Source organism: Homarus americanus, unplaced genomic scaffold, assembly GCF_018991925.1.
Source record: "Homarus americanus isolate GMGI-L3 unplaced genomic scaffold, GMGI_Hamer_2.0 scaffold53893, whole genome shotgun sequence".
NCBI lineage: Eukaryota > Metazoa > Arthropoda > Malacostraca > Decapoda > Nephropidae > Homarus > Homarus americanus.
The window spans coordinates 7182-30324 of record NW_024748159.1 but is presented as its reverse complement, the minus strand read 5'-3'; the positions used below and the strand labels follow the sequence as shown (position 1 = coordinate 30324).

At 39.5% G+C, this 23143-nt stretch overlaps 2 long non-coding RNA genes across 2 annotated transcripts; both read left to right on the top strand.

Annotated features, from left to right (window-relative positions):
- The first annotated feature begins 8700 nt into the window (after window positions 1–8700).
- On the top strand, window positions 8701–21147 carry LOC121880210. Its single transcript, XR_006091504.1, has 3 exons — window positions 8701–8746; window positions 12810–12872; window positions 21114–21147. It is a non-coding gene; the product is annotated as an uncharacterized LOC121880210 (long non-coding RNA).
- On the top strand, window positions 20168–20544 carry LOC121880211. Its single transcript, XR_006091505.1, has 2 exons — window positions 20168–20293; window positions 20378–20544. It is a non-coding gene; the product is annotated as an uncharacterized LOC121880211 (long non-coding RNA).
- Window positions 21148–23143: the final 1996 nt, after the last annotated feature.

Below are 23143 nucleotides of genomic sequence, written 5' to 3'. Positions count from 1 at the left end.
CTCATTGTCAACATACACACCTAGGTCCTTCTCACACACAGTCTCAACTAGTACATTTTCTTCATCCCGTTGGGACATATGGTACGCCTCCTTACCGTTGATACGCCCCAGGTGCATCCTCTTACACTTCGTGACATTGAATCTCAGCAGCCATTCCTTCGACCATTCCTGGAGCCCACAGAGGTCCTTCTGCAGCTCTTCACAGTCCGCTTGGTTCTTAATTTCCTGAAATAACTTGGCGTCATCGGCAAACATTTGTATGGAGGAGTGTACAACGTCAGGTATATCATTTATGAAACAAACAAACAACAGCGGGCCCAATACACTACCCTGCGGTACCCCACTTGTTACAGGTACAGATGACGATTTCGTGCCATTAATCACCACACATTGCTTGCGGTCATGTAGAAAGTCTTCTATCCACGCTAGGACATTTCCCCGAATTCCGTACCCTTCCAGTTTGATTTTCAGCCTTTCGTGGGGTACACTGTCGAAAGCCTTGGCAAAATCTAGGTAAATATTGTCGATATTACCACCCTGTTCTAGAATATGGGTCCAAATATCCAATACCTTGAGCAATTGTGTCAAGCAAGAGCGCCCCGGCATAAAACCGTGTTGGCAATCTTTTACAAGGTTGTTTCGTAGTAGATGTTCCATCGCTGCATCTCTGATAATACTCTCAAGCACTTTACATATTATGCTGGTCAGGCTCACCGGTCTATAGTTGTTCGTGGAGTGCCTATCGCCCTTCTTGAAGATAGGACTCACATAAGCCACTTTCCATTCACTGGGGACCATTTGTTCATCCAGGCATTTACAAAACAGAATCTTCAGGGGCTCTGCAAGCTCGTTGCACAGCTCCCTTAGCACTCTAGGATGCACCATGTCAGGTCCAGGACTCTTATGGACCTTTAGCCTGGACAGTTTATTTCTAATAACCTCTTCTGTGAACACAATGTGGGTCAGTGCTGTGTCGAACCGTCTGTCCTCAAACGCAGGAAGGTTAGTTGCATCCTCTCTTGTGAACACTGAGGAAAAGAAGCTGTTCAATGCCTCAGCTTTATCCTGGTCAGAATCTGCGTAACTACCATCTTCAAGCCTCAGGTCTGATATTCCTACTCGCGTTTTCAATTTCGACTTTGCATAGCGGTAAAACGCCTTTGGGTTTGACTTGACCTCGCGTGCAACCAGCCTTTGAAACTCCTTTTCAGCCCTCCTACACTCTATCTTTGCTTGGTTTCTGGCTCTTGCATACATCCTCCTGTCTTGCTCATCGTTTGACCCAACCCACGTCTTGAATTTCTGGGTTTTCTTCTTAATTTTGTTGACCGCCGCATGGTTCATGTGTAGGGATCCCCTCGTATTCCTAGAAGCACTGGGTTTGGTCTTGGGTATATATTTATCGATCAAATGGGTCATTTTACTAGTTATGATATTCGGCGTAGTGTCTGCGTTCTTGTACCTTAATAAGTCAGGCCAGTTGATACCCCTCATCTCTTCCCTCATCCCATTGTAATTTCCCTTGTAACATTTGCACCTTGGCCTGGCCTTATCTTGAACTAGGTAACAGTTAAATCTGAATGACAACACTGTATGGTGACTGGTGCCAACTGGGGCAAGGTGTTCCAGTTTGGCCACCATACCCTCCTCGTTTGTTATGATGAGGTCAAGTGGCTTGGGTGTTTGCTCCCCTCTGTAATGTGTTGGGTCTCTCACATGTTGGAACAGAAAATTATCTCTCAGGGTTTCTACAAAAAGAGTAGCAGGATTATTCAAGTCATTCGGGGTGGACTCGTTTCTCCAGTCGATGTCGCCATAGTTAAAGTCCCCCCATGATAAGGAGGTGGCTGGGGTTGAGCATCGCCGCATTGTTTATTAAGGTTCTTAAGTTCCTTTGATTTAGTGGGCCACAGTTCGGGGATCTGTAGATACACCCGACGATAAGTAAGTCCCCTCCCTTTAATTTAATTTTACACCACTTGGACTCTTCAAAGACATCCTCTCCCTGTACCCTCGCCTGGCTGGCTCTAAGGTCTTGCCTAGCGTAGATAACCACACCCCTCCTGCAGGATTCTTGAGTTAGGTTCGTAAATGAGTCATATCCAGCAATACTGAACTCACATTCCTCTGGGTCGATTCTCCTGTTCTTGTACAACAGTTCTACAACTCCTACAATATCTGGTTGGTGTACTCTTAGTAGTGTTTCAAACTCCTCTCTCTTATCAAGGAACGTGTCAGTATTAGTGCACATGACATTCAAGCCAGAATTTGTTCTCGGTAACGTCTCTGCTCTTAGTAATAAACCCGCTCCACCCACATTCTCAGAAGCTGCAGCATTTGCTAAGTACACTGTATTTTGCAGGGTGTGGTTAAAAATTTCATTGTTTACACGGCGCTCGTTCCCTCCTGTCCGGTAGGCTGAGCCGGTGCCGCCTCCCGGGTGGGGGGTTGAGTGGGTGGAGGGTGCACTGCTGCCCCCTGGCCCTGTGTCGGCACACTTGTTTCCACTACCCTCCCCCTGAGTATAACCCATGTGCACCTGTCCCCGTTCCTTCTCGACTCCTCCCTCTCAGCCATCTTTCAATTTGCACAGATTAATTTGAAGGTTTTTGAAATCTCACTACTGAAGTATTAAATTGATACCTGTTTTTAAAATACTGTAACACAAAGCTTTTTTGAATAGCAGGGTTTTGAAAAGAATGCCATTGCACCGGGCAGAGTATCTCGTTGCTTTCTTACTTTACAAAAAAAAAGTAGCGTCACCCGAGTCATTGAGATCCGGAAAGCTCCCCCATCACCTGCTGTCATCTGACTCCCTCCCCCAGTAACCCTCCACCACCACTTAAATTATATTTTTTTATCACTGTATTATTATTGAATTAATGTATAATAAATATTGATGGAAATAGAGAAACAAAAAGTTTCGATGGTGAATCAATTTGTTGTGACAGCCGACGAGGCTCTTTATTGTGTTAATATTTAATCAATTAAATTCTTAAAGGTTTACTTTATTTATTTTTATTCTCTTTTAATTTACTTCACTTTTTGTTTGGTTACGCCTAGAACCTGCTGGATATTTAAGTTAATTAAGAGACGGCGTAACAGTTTTGGCGACCTTGCCAGGATTCACTAACGATCTTTTGACACTTGTGATATTTTTTTCTAAGCATGCTGATGGATTTGTTTTGAGGCATGGTAGGACTAACAATGGTAATTTTGTGCATAATAATTTTGTACATGACAAGAGGAGATTTTGACTCGTTCGCCACCTAATGGGGTGTCCTAATTTTCTAATTTAATTGTAGTTTCTGTGGAAAGCCGGGTCATAAGGCGTATTTTTGTTGGACAAGGCCGGAGCCAAATAAGGTGAAGCACGAGAGGTTGCAGTTTCGGTTCTCGCCTCACGAGACTTTGATCTTTTCCAGGAGAGTTTTGGGAAGGACCCAGACGTTGGTACCTTTCGTCCCTTTTTGTCACAAGGCACGGTAGAAGTTGACGGTGTCGAAACACCAGTCACTATTTTGAGAGACTCGGGTTGTCACCAAACTCTCATCAAAGAGGGTGTTGTTGCGGTGAGGAAGACTGACAAAACGTCGTTTTGGGCGCCCTTTGGGGTAAAGGTGCAGCTCCTTTGGTTTTTCAGGTATAGCTAAACGTAGCCTGTGAGCACGAGCTGCCTGTGTTAGTACGTGTCAAGTCTCCTTGTTGCTAAAGAGTGGACCTCATACTCGGTAACGATTTTGCTGCCACATTGAACGTTCCAGGTTTTTAGTTGTAAAGGAATTTGAGAAAAATTTTTGTGAAATGGTAATACTAAGAGATTCTTATGGTCATGGGTGGGCTTGGGATTGGTTCTATAGAAAGATTTCTTAGTAATGATAAGGCATTTGTCTATGAAAGATCTAGGGTACTGAAGGTTCAAGCCAATATTATAGATATATTTATATTCCTCGTCAATAAATTCCGGGCTGCAAATTCTCAAAGCACGTAAAAACAATGATGAAAATACTGACTGTTTGACTATTATGGTGGGCAGAATAATAATGAATGTATGAACACACATGAGTAGGTTTCCTATAAATACTGAACTTAAAGGTGTTACCTATTCTGTGGATCAGACAGTCTAGTAAAGGCAATTTACAGTCATGCTCTAAATCCACAGTGAATTTGAGCAAGGGGGCTAAGTTATTAAGTTGTGGCAGTTGAAAAGAAACAATTAAGTAATATTTTACCACCTTCAGCAGTCTGGTTTAGATATGATGATGATGTATTATGTCTCTGGCCATGTAATGAGGACCTAAAAGCATTCCTGCCACAACTTAACAACTTTGCCCCCTCGATCAAATTCACTGGAATTAGAGCCACATTTTATCAAAAGCTTTTGATACGTCTCTGAGAACAATATTGCACTGGTTTTTATTGCTGACGGCGTTAGCTATTGATTCTCAAATTAATGCAATAGCCGTGTTTGTGCCTCGGTTCTTTCGGAATCCGTGTTGTCTGGGGTTATATTTGTTTTCCTGTTCTAGATAGTTTCTGAGTCTGCTGTTGACTATTTTTTCTAGTATTTTCCCTGGTGTTTCTAATAAGGATATAGGTCTGGGGAAGTGTCCTGTTGCTAGTGAAGCGTTAAAGATCTGTGGGTATGTTTTGAAGGACCGTTTTGTTTGTCTGACTTAGTCCAGGTGCTTTATTTTTAAAACTGGTTATTATGTTTCTTATGTCTTTGTGGTGATTGGCAAGGTTAATGTGTCTGCACTGATTAGTATGTTGAGGTCTATTGTTCTTGGTGGTTGCCATTTCTGTGTGTTTAGTGTAAGGTGTGTTGTTACCATCTGTTCTGTTACTCTACAATAGTTTCTGTTTCTTCTTCTGTCATTTTATATATGTTGCTCCAGAAATTTCTGAAGATCAGTTCTTTTTCTACAGATTCTCTAGCTTTTACCCCGTTGTCGTCTATAAGATGGCTGTTATCTATGGAGTTAGTGCCCATTAGTTTTTTATTTTACTCCAGAAAAATTTTGGGTTGTGATAATCGGCCTCTGTGGTTGTGATTATCTGGTTCCATTTGTCGTTGTGTGATTGTTTACATATTTCTTTCAGCTCTTCCTTTAGGTTTCTGAAGAGAGTTATTGTTTCTTGGTTCCGGCCGTGAGTATTTGTATGTTCTAGTATATTATTCAGTCTTGTCTGGATTATCTTCTGTTCGTGTGTTAATTGTGCGTGGGGTAGTGTGCGGTAAGTTGTTTTGGGGGTGTTATTTTCCATGGCTGTGGTGACTTTAGAGTACCATGTTTCCAGGGCTATGTCAATGTCTGCTGTGTTTTTATGTTGATGTATTTGTTCGTTTGTGTTGAGTTCTGCCTTAAAACCCTCCCAGTTTACTCTGTTGAAAGAGAATCTAGGGATGGAGGGGATTTGTATTGGTGATGTTGATAGAGTGATAATTATGGGCAGGTGATCGCTAGTGATGGTTGGTCCAGGTTTCATGTGTGAATTCAAATGGTGGTCTCTATTGGTCAGAACCATATCCGGCTTCCCGGTGCTTCCTGCAGCTATGTAGGTTTCGAAATCTGGGCCCAGGTGTGTGATGTTGCCGTTTTCTAATAGGTCGTGTATAATCTTCCCCCTTGGGTTTCTGGTTCTGTGTCCGAGTATGGTGTGTGTCGCATTTAAGTTTCCTATAAAATACTGTATGCTGGTGTGTTACGTCTCATTAGTTTTAGTAAGTCACCAGTCGGGAATGTTTGTCATCGGCAAGGTAAATATGTTGTTCCGATTGTTATTGGGCCTTTAGTTGTGTTGATTTCGACTGCTAAGAAGTAGGTTTGGAAATTGTCTATGAGTGTATGTTCAGTTGATGTGTGTAATAGTTGAAGAGTTTTATTTTGTCACTGTTTTTCCGTCGGTGTGAGTTTATGAGAATTATGTCTGGGTCTATGCTGTTGTATATGTTTGTCAGTTCTATTTTTCTTGTATGTGTCCAGGCCAGGACGTTGTGTTGTATTATTTTCTGTGTTCTGTTTTGCGTAATCGTGGGTCGCATGAACTTGACGCGTGTTGTTCGGTTGCTCGGGTCTCTCCGGGGGAGAGTCTCTCTCTCTTCTCCTTCAGTCCTGTTCTTATTTTCTTGAATTTTGATAAGTCTACGTTCTCGATTTTGTTGTATTTGCTGCTTATTTTTCCTCCACGTATTAGTGTTTCTATGAGTCCCTCTTCATATGTGTATTTGGTTGTTCCTTCTTTAATATCTTTTAACAATCTCTCATTTGTTACAGGGAGTTGACTGAGTAAAACCTGATTCCTATGCTGTCTCCGACGTCGGCCGGCCGTTGACCGGTGGGGTTCTCTCTACGTGGTCTTGCTGGTGTTGACTTAGCTGATTGGTTGGTTGTGTTCTCTAGGGTCTTGTGGTTATTTGGGAGTGGGTTGTATCCATTGCAGTCTCTGCTCCTGTGCAATTTTCTTGTGTTATTTTATCTTCCCTTTCTTTGCTGGTGATTCCTAGACTGTTTTTGGTTATTATTTTGAAAATGTCTGCTGATGGGGCATTGTGTGGGAAGTTTACCTGTGGTAGGTTGTTCGCTGCCAACATTTCTCTGATAGTTTTTCCGAATGTTCCCGTGTTAGCCACGTTGATTATGTGGGCATGTATCGGTGTGGCTAGTGTGGTGAAGGGTAGACCCTCGTTAAAACGGACCCCTTTAATCCCGATATCGGACGAAATCTGAATTAAGCGAGGGACTGTCCGTGTCAAATTTCTGGTTCTGGGATTGTCCGATAGATGGCGCGTGCGTGCCATCTGTAGTGTCTTGCAACTTTGTTATTGCAGCATAGGTTTTGGTTGGGTAAGTTTCTATATGTTTGTTCGATTTTTCCTTTTCCTTCATGTCTTTGATGATATCCTACCTTACTGGGCATCGTGCTGCCAAAGTGCGGTGATGTCCTTTGCAGTTCGGGCATTTTCAATTTTCATTACGTGTGTCTTTAACTTCCATATTTTCATACGTGGTACAGTTTTGTATCAACTGTGGTCAGGTCTTCTTCATGAGAGTGCTCTTTGTACAGCACAGCTTAAGCATTCATTAGTTATTTTTGACAGATAACTAGTTATAAAGGATAGATCCTGAAATCCTGTTTGATAATAGAACCTAAAAAGAATTAATGAGATCCCATCCTCCTCCTTTGATGTTATCATAAGAGGTCAGTGGATTATGTGGGGTTGATTCTTCTTCCCGCTCAGTGATAAAGTCTGACAAGTAAATAATTGGTAACTCATGTGCTGTGAAACCTTGAGAGTGATTTCCATACCTTCCAAGCCACCATGGACAACCTTGCTTTGTCAAACATCTGATCATGGGACATGGTTAGGGGGAAGTTGGCTGATGGTCAGTTTAGCCCTAATCACTCTAGTTTAGAGCTTCCAAGGGTTCCAAGCCCTCAAAGTTTGGTGGACACATTTACAACTTAATCTTTATGATGTTATTAAAAGACATAATGCAGCTTAGAGAGCTGCCATCAGGTAATCATGGCTATGCACACAACTGTGGGAAATGGACATGAAATGTTGGAGATGATTATGATGATATCAGCCTTTTCCTGCTATGGGTGGAGAGCAACTGAAACAAGTTGTCGTCACTCCTTCTACTTTATAGTTAAGATTTCAATTGTGTTTAATTACCTGTTTCTGAGAGACTTTCTTGTTGCAGGTGACCTTCCTGGAAATTACCGAGACTTAGTGTGCTTTGAAAAAATCCTCTGGAGAGTGGGTCCAGGACTTACACTTGCAAACTTCCTGTTTCTTGGGTTGAGGTGAGTGTTCTTCTTCACTGACAACATGTTTGTTTATTTCTGTGAATTAATATGTAGTAATATCGAGATAATATGCATGTTATAATAAAATTTTGGATAAAATTAGAGCAATACAGTCATGGGGCGGGGCATCTTTTCTCAGCTGAGAAAAGAATTAAGTACAGATGCTCCTCTACTTGCGAAAGAGTTACGTTCTTGAGGCTTGTTTGTAAGTCCAACTTTACTCCTGTAGATACCAAACTTATTGTAAAAACTGAAAAGATGATGGATATTTAGCCCAGCTATACCCTTTAATACAGCCTTAAAACCTGGCTCACTCTTCTCTTAGGTAATGTTTGTTTTATCTGGAATTTTCTTGAACGTTCTTAAGTAGAGGAGCACCTTTATAGTGGTGTTTCCTTATTATTTCACACTATTATACTTAGCAATATTATAAATCTCTGGCTAATAATAGGGACGGAAAGATAAATACTGATAGGCAAATGAGTTTTTTATTATTATTTTATTTTGGGGGGTTTATGAGGGGGGTGTAAGATGAGTGCTGTTTTTGGTGATCATTAACTTGTTTTACAGTATTAGTCCACAATAATAAGAAAATTTGGGAGAAAAAATTCGGTTATTGTTGGGGTTGAGGCAACTAGATATGTCTGATTACAGCAAATGTGTTATTGTCAATTTGTAGGTGAAAGATTTTATCCTCAATAGATGTAGGTTAACATTACACCTGGAGGCAAATGCCTAAAGAAGGAAGGATATTCCTTTTAGTTGTGTGAACAAATATTAAACAAAGTATATTATCATAAGTTTTCTTTTACAGAAAAGATGTATACTACTCCCACGAGGAAAGAACGGCTATCTTTGATTATATCGTCAAAACGAAGAGGTTCGGAGAGGTTAAAGGCACAGTGTTTGGCAGGATATGGCCGAGGCCCAGGTAATACTACACCTCTTACTGCAGTACCTGTTCCTGTTATAGCACATGAACCATCATGTTTATTAATACTCTACTTGTTTTATGCATGCATACATACAGTCAGCCCTAAACATACACGGGGGTTAGGTAAGAGAGATACCCATGAATGTTAAAAATCCATGTACTTTTGCCTCCCCCCCCCCCCTAAAAAACCCCTGGCCCCCCCATGTCCTTATTTACCATGTATACCTGTGTGTAGTTCGAGTTTTTAAGACCAAATTATTTGGCAAAAAATTAGGGGTTGACCTCTAAACGGCTAATAGTTTCGTTAGGTTGAAAAATATTTACCAGGAACTACCAGTAAACAATGGAAACGACGCACCACCGGCTGTGAGTGTCGGTACAGCTGCCAGGGCAGATCTCTTACATCATAATAGCAAGCCCAAAGTAACCAAATGCATGGTATGGTATACACAGTATACTGCTAGATCTGGGGGTCACTAAATCTAAGGGGATAATTTAACTCTAATCTTAATGTCTAAGGGTCTCTGCCACCAGACCCCCTCTGGACAGCATGTAGCCTGATGAATTGGCCTTCTCAGAAGAACAACGGAATTTTGGTTACCCAGCTGGGCCCCAGACTCCTACATTACTGGCGGGTCATCCACCCACTTATTGCATAACAATCGGTGAACGCCGTATCTCGGTCGTTCCTTCTTACAATATCCCTTAACACATCAGACTGATCCACGGGTGTGGATTGTAGCACCGTCGGTTATCATACATAGTAGCACCATCTCAACACACCTGTTACATTCCATACCTGCAAGTATGCGACTCCTTGTGACTTTTAGGTATACACAACGGGCACCTCGTTCGCACACCGCCCTCGGTGGGTAAAGACGAGGGCTTCACCTAGAGACATACCAGCACTATTTCTACGCCTGGTATTATAGGTCGCTCCAAGTGACGACCGCAGTTTCTCACGGTCTCCTTAGTTGTGACTATTCATGTGGAGTGTTGCGCTGGGAATCCACCGGTTCATAGTGGACTGGTATAGTGGGGAGTCATTCCCCACCTGGTGTGGCGCTCAAGGAGACAATGGCGGCCGGGCGGCAAGATACCCCGACCACGTGGCACCTGTGGTGACGGCAGAACGGGAAAGACTAAGCAATAATGCCTGACGGGCGGTTATCCCACCCCTTAACACATCCCTATCACACTTATATATCCGGCAAAGCTTTAAACTGTAGTAACTGCTATTTATCAACCTTGCTTGTAGGGCGGGATATAGCCCGCTAGGACACTGACCTGTGGTGACGGCAGAACGGGAAAGACTAAGGCCGGCTTCCCGCCGCTTCTCGTCACATAGGCCTACAGTTTCCAATCCTCAATTTACACTTTTGTTTCTTATGGTTCTCACCTGAACACTTCACGGTATCTTGTCACTCATTTCTTATAAACACATATATTAATCCTAAATTACACACTAAGGTCAGGTCTTGGTTTGCTAGTGCTTGGTTAAATGCCTGGGATTTTAATATCAACGGGGCATCTGAGGCGGGTACATGGCGCGCCTTGAAACAAAAGCCGAATGAACATGGCGGGGGTGTATCAACTTCACTTAAAACTGTAATGAGGGATCCTCCTCTCACACATTGCACTATTTGAACACAGACATAAGATTCTCTGATCACTGTACCTGTCGTGGGTATATGTCACGTGAGGCTACGAGGTGTATTAAATTCATACCGACGCATACACGATATTTCCTTTCCAGTATAGTTTCTAGATCACTGTCAACAGCTCACATAGTTCTGATACATTTATCCTTTTTCCAGATCATTGTTCTCATGTATTTTCATATGATATCTGTTGGAGTTATGTTCGCTCCACGCTCACAGACGTAAATAGTAGGACCTTCAAACCCTGATCCACACTTAGTCTTACAGTACCCTAGTCCGGCTCAACTGGACTTTAACATTCATCTTATGCCTACCCTGAGTGATCCTTAATGCTATGAATACATACACGTGATATGATATAACTATACCTGGGTACAATACAACACAGGGTCTAGGAACCTTGAGTAGGTGAGTTGTCCTTTCTCAATGTTTCCCGTTTTCTGGGGTTCTACAAGCGCTGTGCATTTGAATGTTATGTAGCGTAATATGAATTAGATGGGATTTTTAGGGATGACAATGATGTGCGCAGTACAACAGGACGATGTAAAACAAAGTATTCATTTTTTAAAGTTTATTTATAGATACTGTACATAAATTTTTGTTCATTACATTTGAAACATCAATCTTTGTTAATTAAATTTGAAACAAAAGAAAACTACTATACCATATTCTCATTAAAATATTACATCACAAGTATATTTTACCTTAACTGTGACTGAATGAATATATTCTCAGAAATAAATATGAAAATGTAATATTTTGGCTGAAATGACGTACATATTACAGTGGAAAGTGGGATAAAATCATGACGAAAACAATGACTTTCGCTTTCTTTCGTTGTTCGAAAGATTTTACCGTAATCGCATTTCGAATGGTTTTGAGTTAAAAAACTGTTGTACCGTACCGTATTACAATAATATTCTATCCTATCATTAGCCTCATAATCCCACAACTGAAAACCATTCGAAAAGTGATTACGGTAACGTGTTTTGAACGAAAGAAAGCGAAAGTCATTGTTTTCGTCACAATTTTATCCCACTTTCCACTGTAATATGTACGTCATTTCAGCAAAAATATTACATTTCCATATTCTCAGAAATAAATAGTAGTTTTGTTGAAACGTAATGTACGGTATTTAATATTAAAATGCAAAAAGAGCTATAAAATCAATTAATACTGTACATCCGTAATGTACTGGCTGGCATCCCCACTCGTCCCTGCTGCCGCCAGTCACCGCACCTCCCCGCTCTATGCCTCCGCCTCCTCCACGTCGTCACTACTGTTGTATTACAATAATATTCTATCCTAATTCACTTAAATAAGTACTACGATACCATATTTCTGAATATTTTCATTCCATCAAAATCTATTTCATTGTCATCGTCTTAAGCACCAAAGAGCTCCTCCCAGTCTTCTCCTTGAACAGGGCTAGAGGGTACGTGTTTTTCGAATCGTTTTCAGTTAAAAAACTATTACATGTATTATATCAAGCACAGTATGAATAGAATATCATTGTAATATAACAGAATTTCATCAGAAAACTATTAAAAAAACGAGTAACATCTTAAGAACATCGGAAGCTTAGGTAAAGTCTTTTGTTTTCGTCATGTATTTTTATCCTAATTTACATTGAAATACATCACGTTTCAGCAACACTATTTATTTCCAAGAATATATTCATTCGGGCGCAGTTTAAGTAAAATATACGTGTGATGTAATAGTTTTTTAACTGAAAACGATTCGAAAAACACGTACCCTCTAGCCCCGTTCAAGGAGAGGACTGGGAGAAGCTGTTTGGTGCTGCAGACGATGACAAGGAAAATGATTTTGATGGATTTTAATGAAAATATTCAGAAATATGGTATCGTAGAATTTATTCAAGTCAATTAGGATAGAATATTATTGTAATACAACAGTTTTTTAACTGAAAACCATTCGAAAAGGGATTACGGTAACATCTTTTGAACGAAAGAAAGATTAAGTCATTGTTTTCGTCACGATTTTATCCAACTTTCCACTGTGATACGTACGCCATTTCAGCAAAAATATTACATTTCCGTGAATGCATTATATCAAGCACAGTATGAATAGAATACCGGTGTAACATAACATTATTTTGAGTCTTACTCTTTCCATTTACAGAGTACTGTACAAGCCCATGATAATGGCTCCTATAGGTGATAAACTTCGTTGTGTGAAGAGAAAGAATAACTCGTTGAAATTGAGTGACAAACTTGAAATAATTAAGAAACTAGAATGTGGTGTGAGCAATACTGTTCTAATGGAAACATACGACATTGGAAAACAAACAACTGCTGTACTGAATAACTATTAATTTATGGACATATTTTTATCATAAACTGTTGTGTATATTAACTGTTTTTGTTTGTTTGTTCCAGATGTGTTAACGACTAAACCCTTGAGAAATTAACAACTGGATCATGGAGACTCTGCTGCTACAAGTATGTCTTTATGTCTGTCTAACTGTCTATCTTTATCTATCTGTGCTTCTATATCTTTCTATCAGTCTTTCAATACCTGTATGTCTGTCTGTTTGGTATCTATATCATCTATCAGACTGTCTTTATATATACAAGCATCTGTCTTATCTATATCTATGCTATCAGTAAGAAAGATATTGACATTGAGTGAGGAAGGTGGATACACAAGAGGTACAGTGAATGATGGTGGGTACACAAGTGGTACAGTGAGTGAGGAAGGTGGGTACACAAGAGGTACAGTGAATGAGGATGGTGGGTACACAAGAGGTACAGTGAGTGAGGAAGGTGGGTACACAAGATGTACAGTGGAGTGGATGGCAGACTGCAGGATGTTGCTGACTGTAAGTGTTATGTATGTGCAGGTAAATATGTGTCCATGACAAGACTGAAGAAACTCAACACTGAAGATTATCCGTGGACTGTGTGGATGAGTTCTGCTGCCTGGGTGACATGATCAGTGCTGGAGGGGGTGCTGAAGGCTGCTGTGTTGTGAGTCATGGAATGGGTTCTGCTGCCTGGGTGACATGATCAGTGCTGGAGGGGGTGCTGAAGGCTGCTGTGTTGTGAGTCATGGATGAGTTCTGCTGCCTGGGTGACAAGATCAGTGCTGGAGGTGCTGAAGGCTGCTGTGTGTTGTGAAGGTCATGGAATGGGTTCTGCTGCCTGGGTGACATGATCCAGTGCTGGAGGTGCTGCTGAAGGCTGCTGTGTTGTGAGTCATGGAATGGGTTCTGCTGCCTGGGTGACATGATCCAGTGCTGGAGGGGTGCTGAAGGCTGCTGTGTTGTGGTCATGGAATGGGTTCTGCTACTGACATAATCAGTGCTGGATGGGAGTGCTGAAAGTTGCTGTGTTATGAGTCATGGATGGAGTTCTGCTGCCTGGGTGACTTATGATCGAGGTGCATGGAGAAGTGCTAGAAGATTGCTGTGTTTATGAGTCATGGATGAGTTCTGCTGCCTGGGTGACATGATCAGTGCTGGAGGGTGCTGAAAACTGCTGTGTTGGAGTCATGGAATGAGTTCTGCTGCCTGGGTGACATGATCAGTGCTGGAGGGGGTGCTGAAGGCTGCTGTGTTGTGAGTCATGGAATGGGTTCTGCTGCCTGGGTGACATGATCAGTGCTGGAGGGGGTGCTGAAGGCTGCTGTGTTGTGAGTCATGGATGAGTTCTGCTGCCTGGGTGACAAGATCAGTGCTGGAGAGGGTTCTGTTCATTGTTAAGAGTCAGAAATGGCTGGAGGAAGATTAGGGAACTGTTGTCTTTATTGTCAGCAAGAGGACTTTCCCATCACATGAAAGGAAAAATGTATACAACTAGTGTGAGAAGTGTGGTGTTATTTATCCGTGAAAATATGGGCAGTTAAAGAGGGTGACATATGCAGTCTTGAGTGAGCTGAAATGAGAATGGTGAGGTGGATGTGTACTGTGACGCTGAAAGATAAGAATCCCCGCTCAGAGGTAAGAGGACGGCTGGGTATTGAGAGTATCGGCCAAGATTTACGAAAAAGTAGACTGAGATCAGGCCTGTGGAGAGAATGGATGAGACCAGCTGGGTTATGTGGTGCATGATTCTACAATAAATGTGGTTAGGAGGAGAGCCAGTGGTAGGTAGGCCAAGAATGACATGGGGAGAGATTGTAAGAAATGATCTTAGAACCTGACAAGACAGACTGCAAGAGATGGTGTGGAAAATGGCTGTATGATTTGGATGGTGATGATGATTCTGTTTTATCTTTCTGTCTAACTTTCAGTCTATCTATCTATACTACTGTACTGTATTTCTCACCATATTAAAGGCAACCACTGATATAGCATGAAAGGTTTATAGTCTCAAGAAAGTTCACTATTTGACTTTTCATAAAAGGAATTGCAATGTTCATAACATGTACATACAGTTGACCCTCGCCAATGTGAGGAACGAATAAAAATAATAATAATAAATAAAAGGGAGGAAAAAATACTTCCTTGCCATTTGACAATTGTTTCACTAAAGATGTAGGAGACGGGTGTGCTCCCCCCTCGTGGGCTGACTCCTGCCGACGTAATAAAAAATATGTCTTATATGGTGGGAAATATGGTATATCTCTCAGTCTATCTCTCTACATCTTTCTGCCCATCTGTCTACAGTATGTCTGTCTTATATGTACTGTAGACAGAACTACTGTGCTAACCATGATAGACAGTTGACAATGCATGTGATTAATACCTGGAATACAAATATTTGCAGGAAAATGTCCAATATATTCAGCAACTAGACCACTTTAGTGATATAGAACCATGAAAGTGTTGTTTATTGTTTTTATACCAAAACACTGGTGATTGTCTCTCAGATACATCAGTTGTATATCTTTAGTGGTGCATTACTGTGTCCTGGGTTCATTCCCCAGCCTGGGACAGATGTTACCCTCACTACCAAACATGGCAGGTTTTCTGCAGGTACAAGAACTACAGTTTCCTCCTATACTGTACAGTTTTAGCAGACCAACTGCCCAAACGGCTCATTACTGGTAGTTATGTTGTCGCTACGTTAACTTATACAAATGTGAATCATAATATAATGCTGACTCAGCCATAGCGAGCTTCAACATTTATGCTACCGATGAATGAGTCTTGATCACACACAACTATAAGGCGGCCTTCTCTTGCCACTCCATCTTCCTTCTGGCCTTTATTGTGGAAAAGCCAAGAAATATTATTGTGTGAGGATGTAGTGGATCTCTGAGGTGACAATGATAAATATTTTGATGTTAAGTCGGTGGTGTGAGTCTGGTACTGTGCAGGTCTGACCCACCTGTTACAAACTACTGCAGGGAGTGAAGACCTTCCTTAAAAGGTTTAACTTGGCAGGATTCAGAAGGTCACAACACAGACGTCCTCAACGGCACTTGATGGTTTATAACAGCCATTTATTATTACTTACTTTTGACCTTGATGATGTGGTTCAGCCATTATCAGATGCAGGTCAGGAACACAAAGGACTGTTCCTTTATAATGCTCACTGAGTAAATGAGGATAGTTGCTTCAAGGCTCCACTGGGCAGATTGTTACCAGGTTTTATTTACAATTCTTAATTATTACATGGAATTATACATTTTCCACAATATATACTAAACTGTATACCTGTGTTGTCTATATACATGGTGAACTGTATACCTGGGTTGTCTATATTGTTTTAGCTGTGGTAAGATACCAAACTATCTCACTTGTTAACACTTGCCTGAACGAGTGTAGGTTAGTCGCTGGTACCTTTGATGCAGCCGAGTGAGATATAGAGTCATCTCACGTCATGTCACCTTTGATGCAGCTGAGTGAGATATAGGGTCATCTCACGTCATGTTACCTTTGATACAGCTGAGTGAGATATAGGGTCATCTCACCTTTGATACAGCTGAGTGAGATATAGGGTCATCTCACCTTTGATACAGCTGAGTGAGATATAGGGTCATCTCACGTCATGTTACCTTTGATACAGTCGTAGATAGTTTAAATTGTCACAGCTGTCCTGAGTTGTACTTGTAATTATCTTCGCTTGTAAGTTAAGCAAGACACACAGATAATGTTCTCTTCACTCGTTGTTCCTTGGTTTAATGTAATCACACATGCTGATTTAATAGTTATATTGGGTAGTAATGTCTGTACAATTATTTGGTATTGACAGACTAATGAGGATTAGCTATTGGCTTGTAATTAGCTGATATAATTAGAGAGAGGTACAGCCCGGAGAGCTGGTCTCACTTTAGGGCATCGTGTCCGGCTGTGAACTGGGCTGAACTCTCTTGAGTCTGGTGACTGGACAGTAACCACACTTCAACAGGTCATTAACTAAACAGCCTACCACACACTGAGGGATGAGTCTGTAGTTTAATGGGCTGTACACCCTAGGAGGTGTGACAGAAGAAATGTTTATGGGCTGTAAACCCTAGGAGGTGTGACAGATCAAATGTTTATGGGTTGTACACCCTAGGAGGTGTGACAGAACAAATGTTTATGGGCTGTACACCCTAGGAGGTGTGACAGAAGAAATGTTTATGGGCTGTACACCCTAGGAGGTGTGACATCAAATGTTTATGGGCTGTACACCCTAGGAGGTATGACAGATCAAATGTTTATGGGCTGTACACCCTAGGAGATGTGACAGAACAAATGTTTATGGGCTGTACACCCTAGGAGGTGTGACAGAACAAATGTTTATGGGCTGTGCACCCTAGGAGGTGTGACAGAACAAATGTTTATGGGCTGTACACCCTAGGAGGTGTGACAGAACAAATGTTTATGGGCTGTACACCCTAGGAGGTGTGACAGAACAAATGTTTATGGGCTGTACACCCTAGGAGGTGTGGCAGAACAAATGTTTATGGGCTGTACACCCTAGGAGGTGTGGCAGAACAAATGTTTATGGGCTGTACACCCTAGGAGGTGTGACAGAAGAAATGTTTATGGGCTGTGCACCCTAGGAGGTGTGACAGAACACATGTTTGTGGGCTGTGCACCCTAGGAGGTGTGACAGAACACATGTTTATGTCGCTGTATGCTCAATAGTCTGGGTGATAGAATGTATATAATGAATATATGTCCTTAGCTCATATTTATATAATATTAATGTGAGAGGCTAATACAATATACTGAACTGTATACCTATACAGTATTGTCTATATACATGGTGAACTGTATACCTGTATTAGCTATATACATGCTGAACTGTATACCTACATTGTCTATATGCAGGTTGAACCAATTGTAAGCTTATGTGATAAGTTTACATAATAATTATATATCTATCTATCTAAAGTAGTCTAGTGTATGTAAATATGTTGATCTTTTCCCTGATAATGTTGTTTCATCACAGGTGTTACTCTGTTGTAGTGTGAGGTGGAGGTCAATATTAAACTGAGGTGTTTAGCTGTGGCTCTGGAAGATTAACAATTTGTCTTATTTTAATTATAAACCACAACACCTTTATTTATCACTGTTTATCCAGGTATAATTTGGCTAAATTTATATTTTAATTTTACCAGGACTTAGAATTCCATCACAATATGATTTGAAATTAAGGAACAAAATTGTTTTTAAGGACTTTAGAATTAATGTGATTTAGTGAGACTGTTGAACCGTTCAGGTACTTTACATATATTTACCATTTAGGTTAAACTAAGCCATAAATACATTTTATTGTTCGTTTAGGAATTCTATCTCATTAGTTCGGCGTCATTTAATGTTGCCGTAAAATCTGTCGAGTGACTTGAGCGGCAATTATTCTGTTATAGTCGTGGCAGTTAATGTTGTTTTAGGAGATGCAGTTTATTGTGTAGTGATCTCCGTTTAAACAAACTATTTTTATTGTCCAAATTTGTCGCGCTGGGTTATGAAGGTGTGCGTGGTGGGAAAGGCTTTGGAATAAGGAATACTGAAGGTGAAAGAACACTTGAGTTTGGGGATGGTATGTAACATGTGTTTAAGAATAGGGCAAGTAGGCTGACCGTGTAGGCCTAAGGCAGGTGGCACAGAAACCTAGATTGGCTACATTTTGGTCAGGAAATTAGAACAGGTTGCTTGTGTGTGTGTGTGTTACTTAAAGATGGAGGGAGAGGAAGAAGGTGGATGTTCCAAGAAGGAGAGTGTGGGAATTGTGAAGGAACTGAATGTAAAAGAAGCATTTTCTTATGAGTTGAGAGGCGAGGAAGCAGCCAGTGAGGGGCAGTGTACCAAGACGCTGGGCCATAATAAAAGATGTTCCGTTGAGTGTGGTTGATGGCGGGAATGATGAAGTGGAAAGAGAGATAAAAAGAGAAAAGAAGATTGTGTGAGATGTGGAAGATGGTTGGCAACAGAGAGAAGTACAGTACCTGGAGGCTAAACTGAGATGGTTCAGGAGAGAAAGGAGGAAACTAACTGGGTCAAGAGATACACAAATGAATGTGGAGGGGAGGGGAGTTACAGGTAGGCAAAGAATGACATGAGGATAGGTTGTAAAGAAATGTCGGTGCTACTATAGTACCTGAGTATGTTTGTTGGTTGGAATGATGAGGAACAATCTGAACAGAAAACAAATGAATACAGTAATTGAACACAAAAAATTTAGGACTTGTCGAGTAATATCAAAATATTAAGACTAGTTTGGTCATTGTTTTCATTAATTTAGTGGCATGATCTCTTTTATCACAGTCAGCAGGAAAAATAAGGTTCATATTTTCTCAATCTTTTTGTTCAATTGTTTGTTGAATTTTCTGTTGGTGTTCCTCGTCTCCAACTCATCTCAGTCCTTCTTGACTGCAAAAATCTTATTACTGGTACTGGCAGTAATAATAAAGTAAATAATACAGTAATAAATAACTGTAAGACTTACTGCACATTGTGAGGTGAACTGATAATATGTGGATGATATTCAGAAAGTGTAATAGTATTGAGGATCAGGTCTGGGGTCCACTGCTCTCATCAAGAAGATTAATCCCCAACCTACCTAACTCAGGAGACTTTTCCTTTGTTCTATGTATTTCTCCCTTGTTTTGTTGTGTTAGTTGGCAGAAGAGGGACCTATAGTGTGTTTTATCCCATCTGAGAAGAGATTCGTAATTTGTGTATTATTGCGGGTAAAAATAAGTATATATTAAATGCGTCCTCCGAAAGCGTCAATTTGCCACCAGAGTTTAACAGTTAATTCTTGTATAATATTTCTGATAAACTTCCTACATGTTTATGTTTGATATAATTAATGTATGAATCTTTAAATAATTAAGCTAAATGTCTTTCTAGTCAGAAATGGTCATTATGAATAAACTCGTTTAGAAATACATCATTACTTCAGGAGGAAATCGGACAGATTTGCAACAGCCAATCAGGTGTAACTCTTGAGGAGGGGGCGGGGCATCTCTTCTCATCTGATAAAAAATGCACTATAGTCAAATCAGCTCCAAAATTTCATCTTATATTTCTCCAATGAGGGTTTTTACTTCATTTACCAGTGTGGCCGTTACACTTATGGAATATCATCTACAATCTCACCTCTCATTATTTATTACTGTATTATTTACTTTAATATTGTAAGTACATTTTATAACTATTTATATTTGCACAATAATTATAAATATAATATTGTATATGACAGCCAAGGCAACTTTTTGAACCACTCAGTTATTCAATGAAAGTCCAAAAATTCATCGTTAAAAATATTCTAAGTCCAAAAATTCATCATTTAAAATATTTAAGTCTAAAAATTCATCATTTAAAATATTCTAAGTCCAAAAATTCATTGTTTAAAGTATTCTAAGTCCAAAATTTATTCTAAGTCCAAAAATTCATTGTTTAAAAATATTCTAAGTCCAAAAATGGCCAAAATTATTCCTGGGCATATTTTGAGTAATAAATTTTTGTGTGGTTTTAGAGGTAAAACATTTGTGCCATTCTTACGAGCTCCAGCTTGGCATCTGTGTATTATAAGGCATAACGGACTACCTGGACGTGGGAGAGTAACTCACTGGGCCCCTACTGAGTTACTCTTCCCACGGCCAGGTAATCCATTATGCTTGTATTTTTTTATATTATTGGTGAATGATAATTTGAAGGCCTTCCTCCGGAGACGCTTCCGATTATCTTTTACCAAATTTTTTCAACGTTAGTCCTGGCAATGGCAAACTCAAAAAACACTTAAGGGTAAAAAAGGGGCAATTTTTTTGCTCAAATTTTGCAATTTTTAGCCATTTTTTCATAAAAAAATGCCAATTTTTTCATATTTTTAGCTATTTTTTTTCAGGTTTTTTAGTTATTTTTTTTATTTTATATATTTTATTTATATATTTTTATTTATATATTTTATTTATATATATTTTTTATTAATATATATTTTATTTTATATTTTTTTATTTAATTATATTTTATTTATTTACAGTATATATTTTTTATTTATATATTTTATTTATATATGTTTTTTTATATTTTATATTTTTTTATTTATATATACAGTATATATATATTATTTATATATTGTTTATTTTTCAAGTTTATATATATTTTTCATTTGTATATAATGAATTAAGATATTTTTTTCAAGTATTTCATTAAATTATTTTGCTTCAAAATCTGAAGCTGAACTTAGTCAATTTTCTGTAAAAGTTGAAAATATTGTAAATGCTAGAAAAGGTTAATAAAGACGTAATGACATTTAGACATCTATTAATGGAAACTTAATGGCTCTATAAATTTGCAGGCCAGGGCAGCAAGCACAGAGCAGTCCAGGGGAGAAAGAAAGCGATGGTCAGAACAGCAACACACACAAACCAGAGCAAATCTGGTTGGCAACATACTGAAACGAAACCGTCGAGGCGTGATCCAGGCAACAGCACACAAGAGCAGAGCCTGTCTGGACAGCAACACACAACAAACGCGTCAGGGCAGCAATAGCAAACTGAAACAGAACGTCCAGGCAGCAACCAGCAACAAGCAAGCACCGACAAACCAGCAACCAACAACAAGCTGCGACAAGGCAATCTGGGAGCAGCAACCAGCCAACAAGCCTGGCTGAAACCGTACAGGAAGTCCAGGCAGCCAACAATGTAATCAGTCTGGGCAACCACGGCACTCAGTGTTTCCGGTAACATTCCTACTTCGTCATCTTGATCAAACATTCAAAATTTTTAACCATAAAAATGTTTTAAATATAGTAATGACAAAATGAACTGTAGTGTTTTAGACAAAATTCCTTAACACTTGACAGAACCAAATTTATAAACTCAATAGAAAAATAAGAATTTTTGTTAATTTGAATTTTTCACCAAATGATCCTTGAGAACAAGTGTCTAGGGAATATTATCAGTAACTGTACAGCAACTTAACCTAAGTGTACAAGTTATGGTTCATATTAACTAAACTATAAAAACCAAAAACCTTTCATTACAAAACTTACCCACAAGTGAGTTTAGTTTAACCATAATAGTTATTGATGCTTAACTACAATATTTCCTGTATCTTTGGTTCATAGTTTTGGTAATATATTTTAAATGTTTTCTTTCAATGACTTGACCCAGAACTTATTGATTTGTGATGAATATTTTTACTTTCCACTAACTTTACGTCAATGAATTCCTCGAGTGGGTCAGTCACAGGTCTGGTACAGTATTACAAGTGAATGTTGCTAAGAGTACTTTATTATTTACTAAACATACTCATCTTGTAGGTAACTTTATGTACTTTACTGAATTAATTAAAGTCAAGCATAAACATGACCAATAATTATTTCTGGTGTTATAAATTTGATGTATTAAACGATTGGTTGAGAAGTTATAAGTAGTTACGGCCAGAGTCCAGTTTTGGGGCTTTTAACTTTGGTCAATTGTTATGATATTCCTGTCATCAATAAAGGATCATAGGTACAGTCAGGATCAAAAGTGTTGAACATCATCTGGATATATAATTGGGGATATGCTATTGCTAATAACAAACCTAAATAAATTCATACAATTTTTAATTTTTACATGCCAAATACTGTCAAATGTTCAGCACTTTTGACCAAGACTGTACATCAATTCTAGCCCCATAATCCCCTTTCAATATTCTCGACCCTTTACACATTTTCTCTTATGTATATAAATTTAAGTATAATTTCTCCATTACTTTCTATTTTGTCTTGAAATTTATAGCACCAAGAAATCTAGTATGGTCATTGAATATCCCAGAGCAATTTGTTTGCCTTTGGTTTTAAGGATAAATTGGCAGAGAAATTCCAATCAGTGTTGGAAAAGTTTATTTTGACACAGGACGATAAAGTAAACTTTACTCCCCTGTAAGTGATAATTCCGAGGCAATTTTATATGTAGTATCATGTTTTTTGTATATTTTTACATCAACTGAACTTGTTATATTCTTTAGCTGAGGTAGAGAGGAGGGGTGGATGGCTGGGTCTGGGCTGTATCACCTGCTTCCTTTAGTTGTATTGTGAATCACTTGCCATCCTGATATTGGAGAAGAGAAGCCTAGTACAGCAGTACAAGTGAGGCAAGATGTGTGGTACAGCAGAGTGCACACCTCTCCTTGCCATGGTCCAGAACCTACTGGAAGTAAAGTCAAGTTATTATCTATAAAAAGTTTCAATAACATATTTTCACAATACTAATTTATCCTAATACAGTATTGTATAACATGACCCTAAACTGAAGGTTTTATCCTCTATGGAAGTACCACATTAATTCACTTAGTCAAGTACAGTAATTGAAGAATACATTAGTGATGCACCGTTAAGAA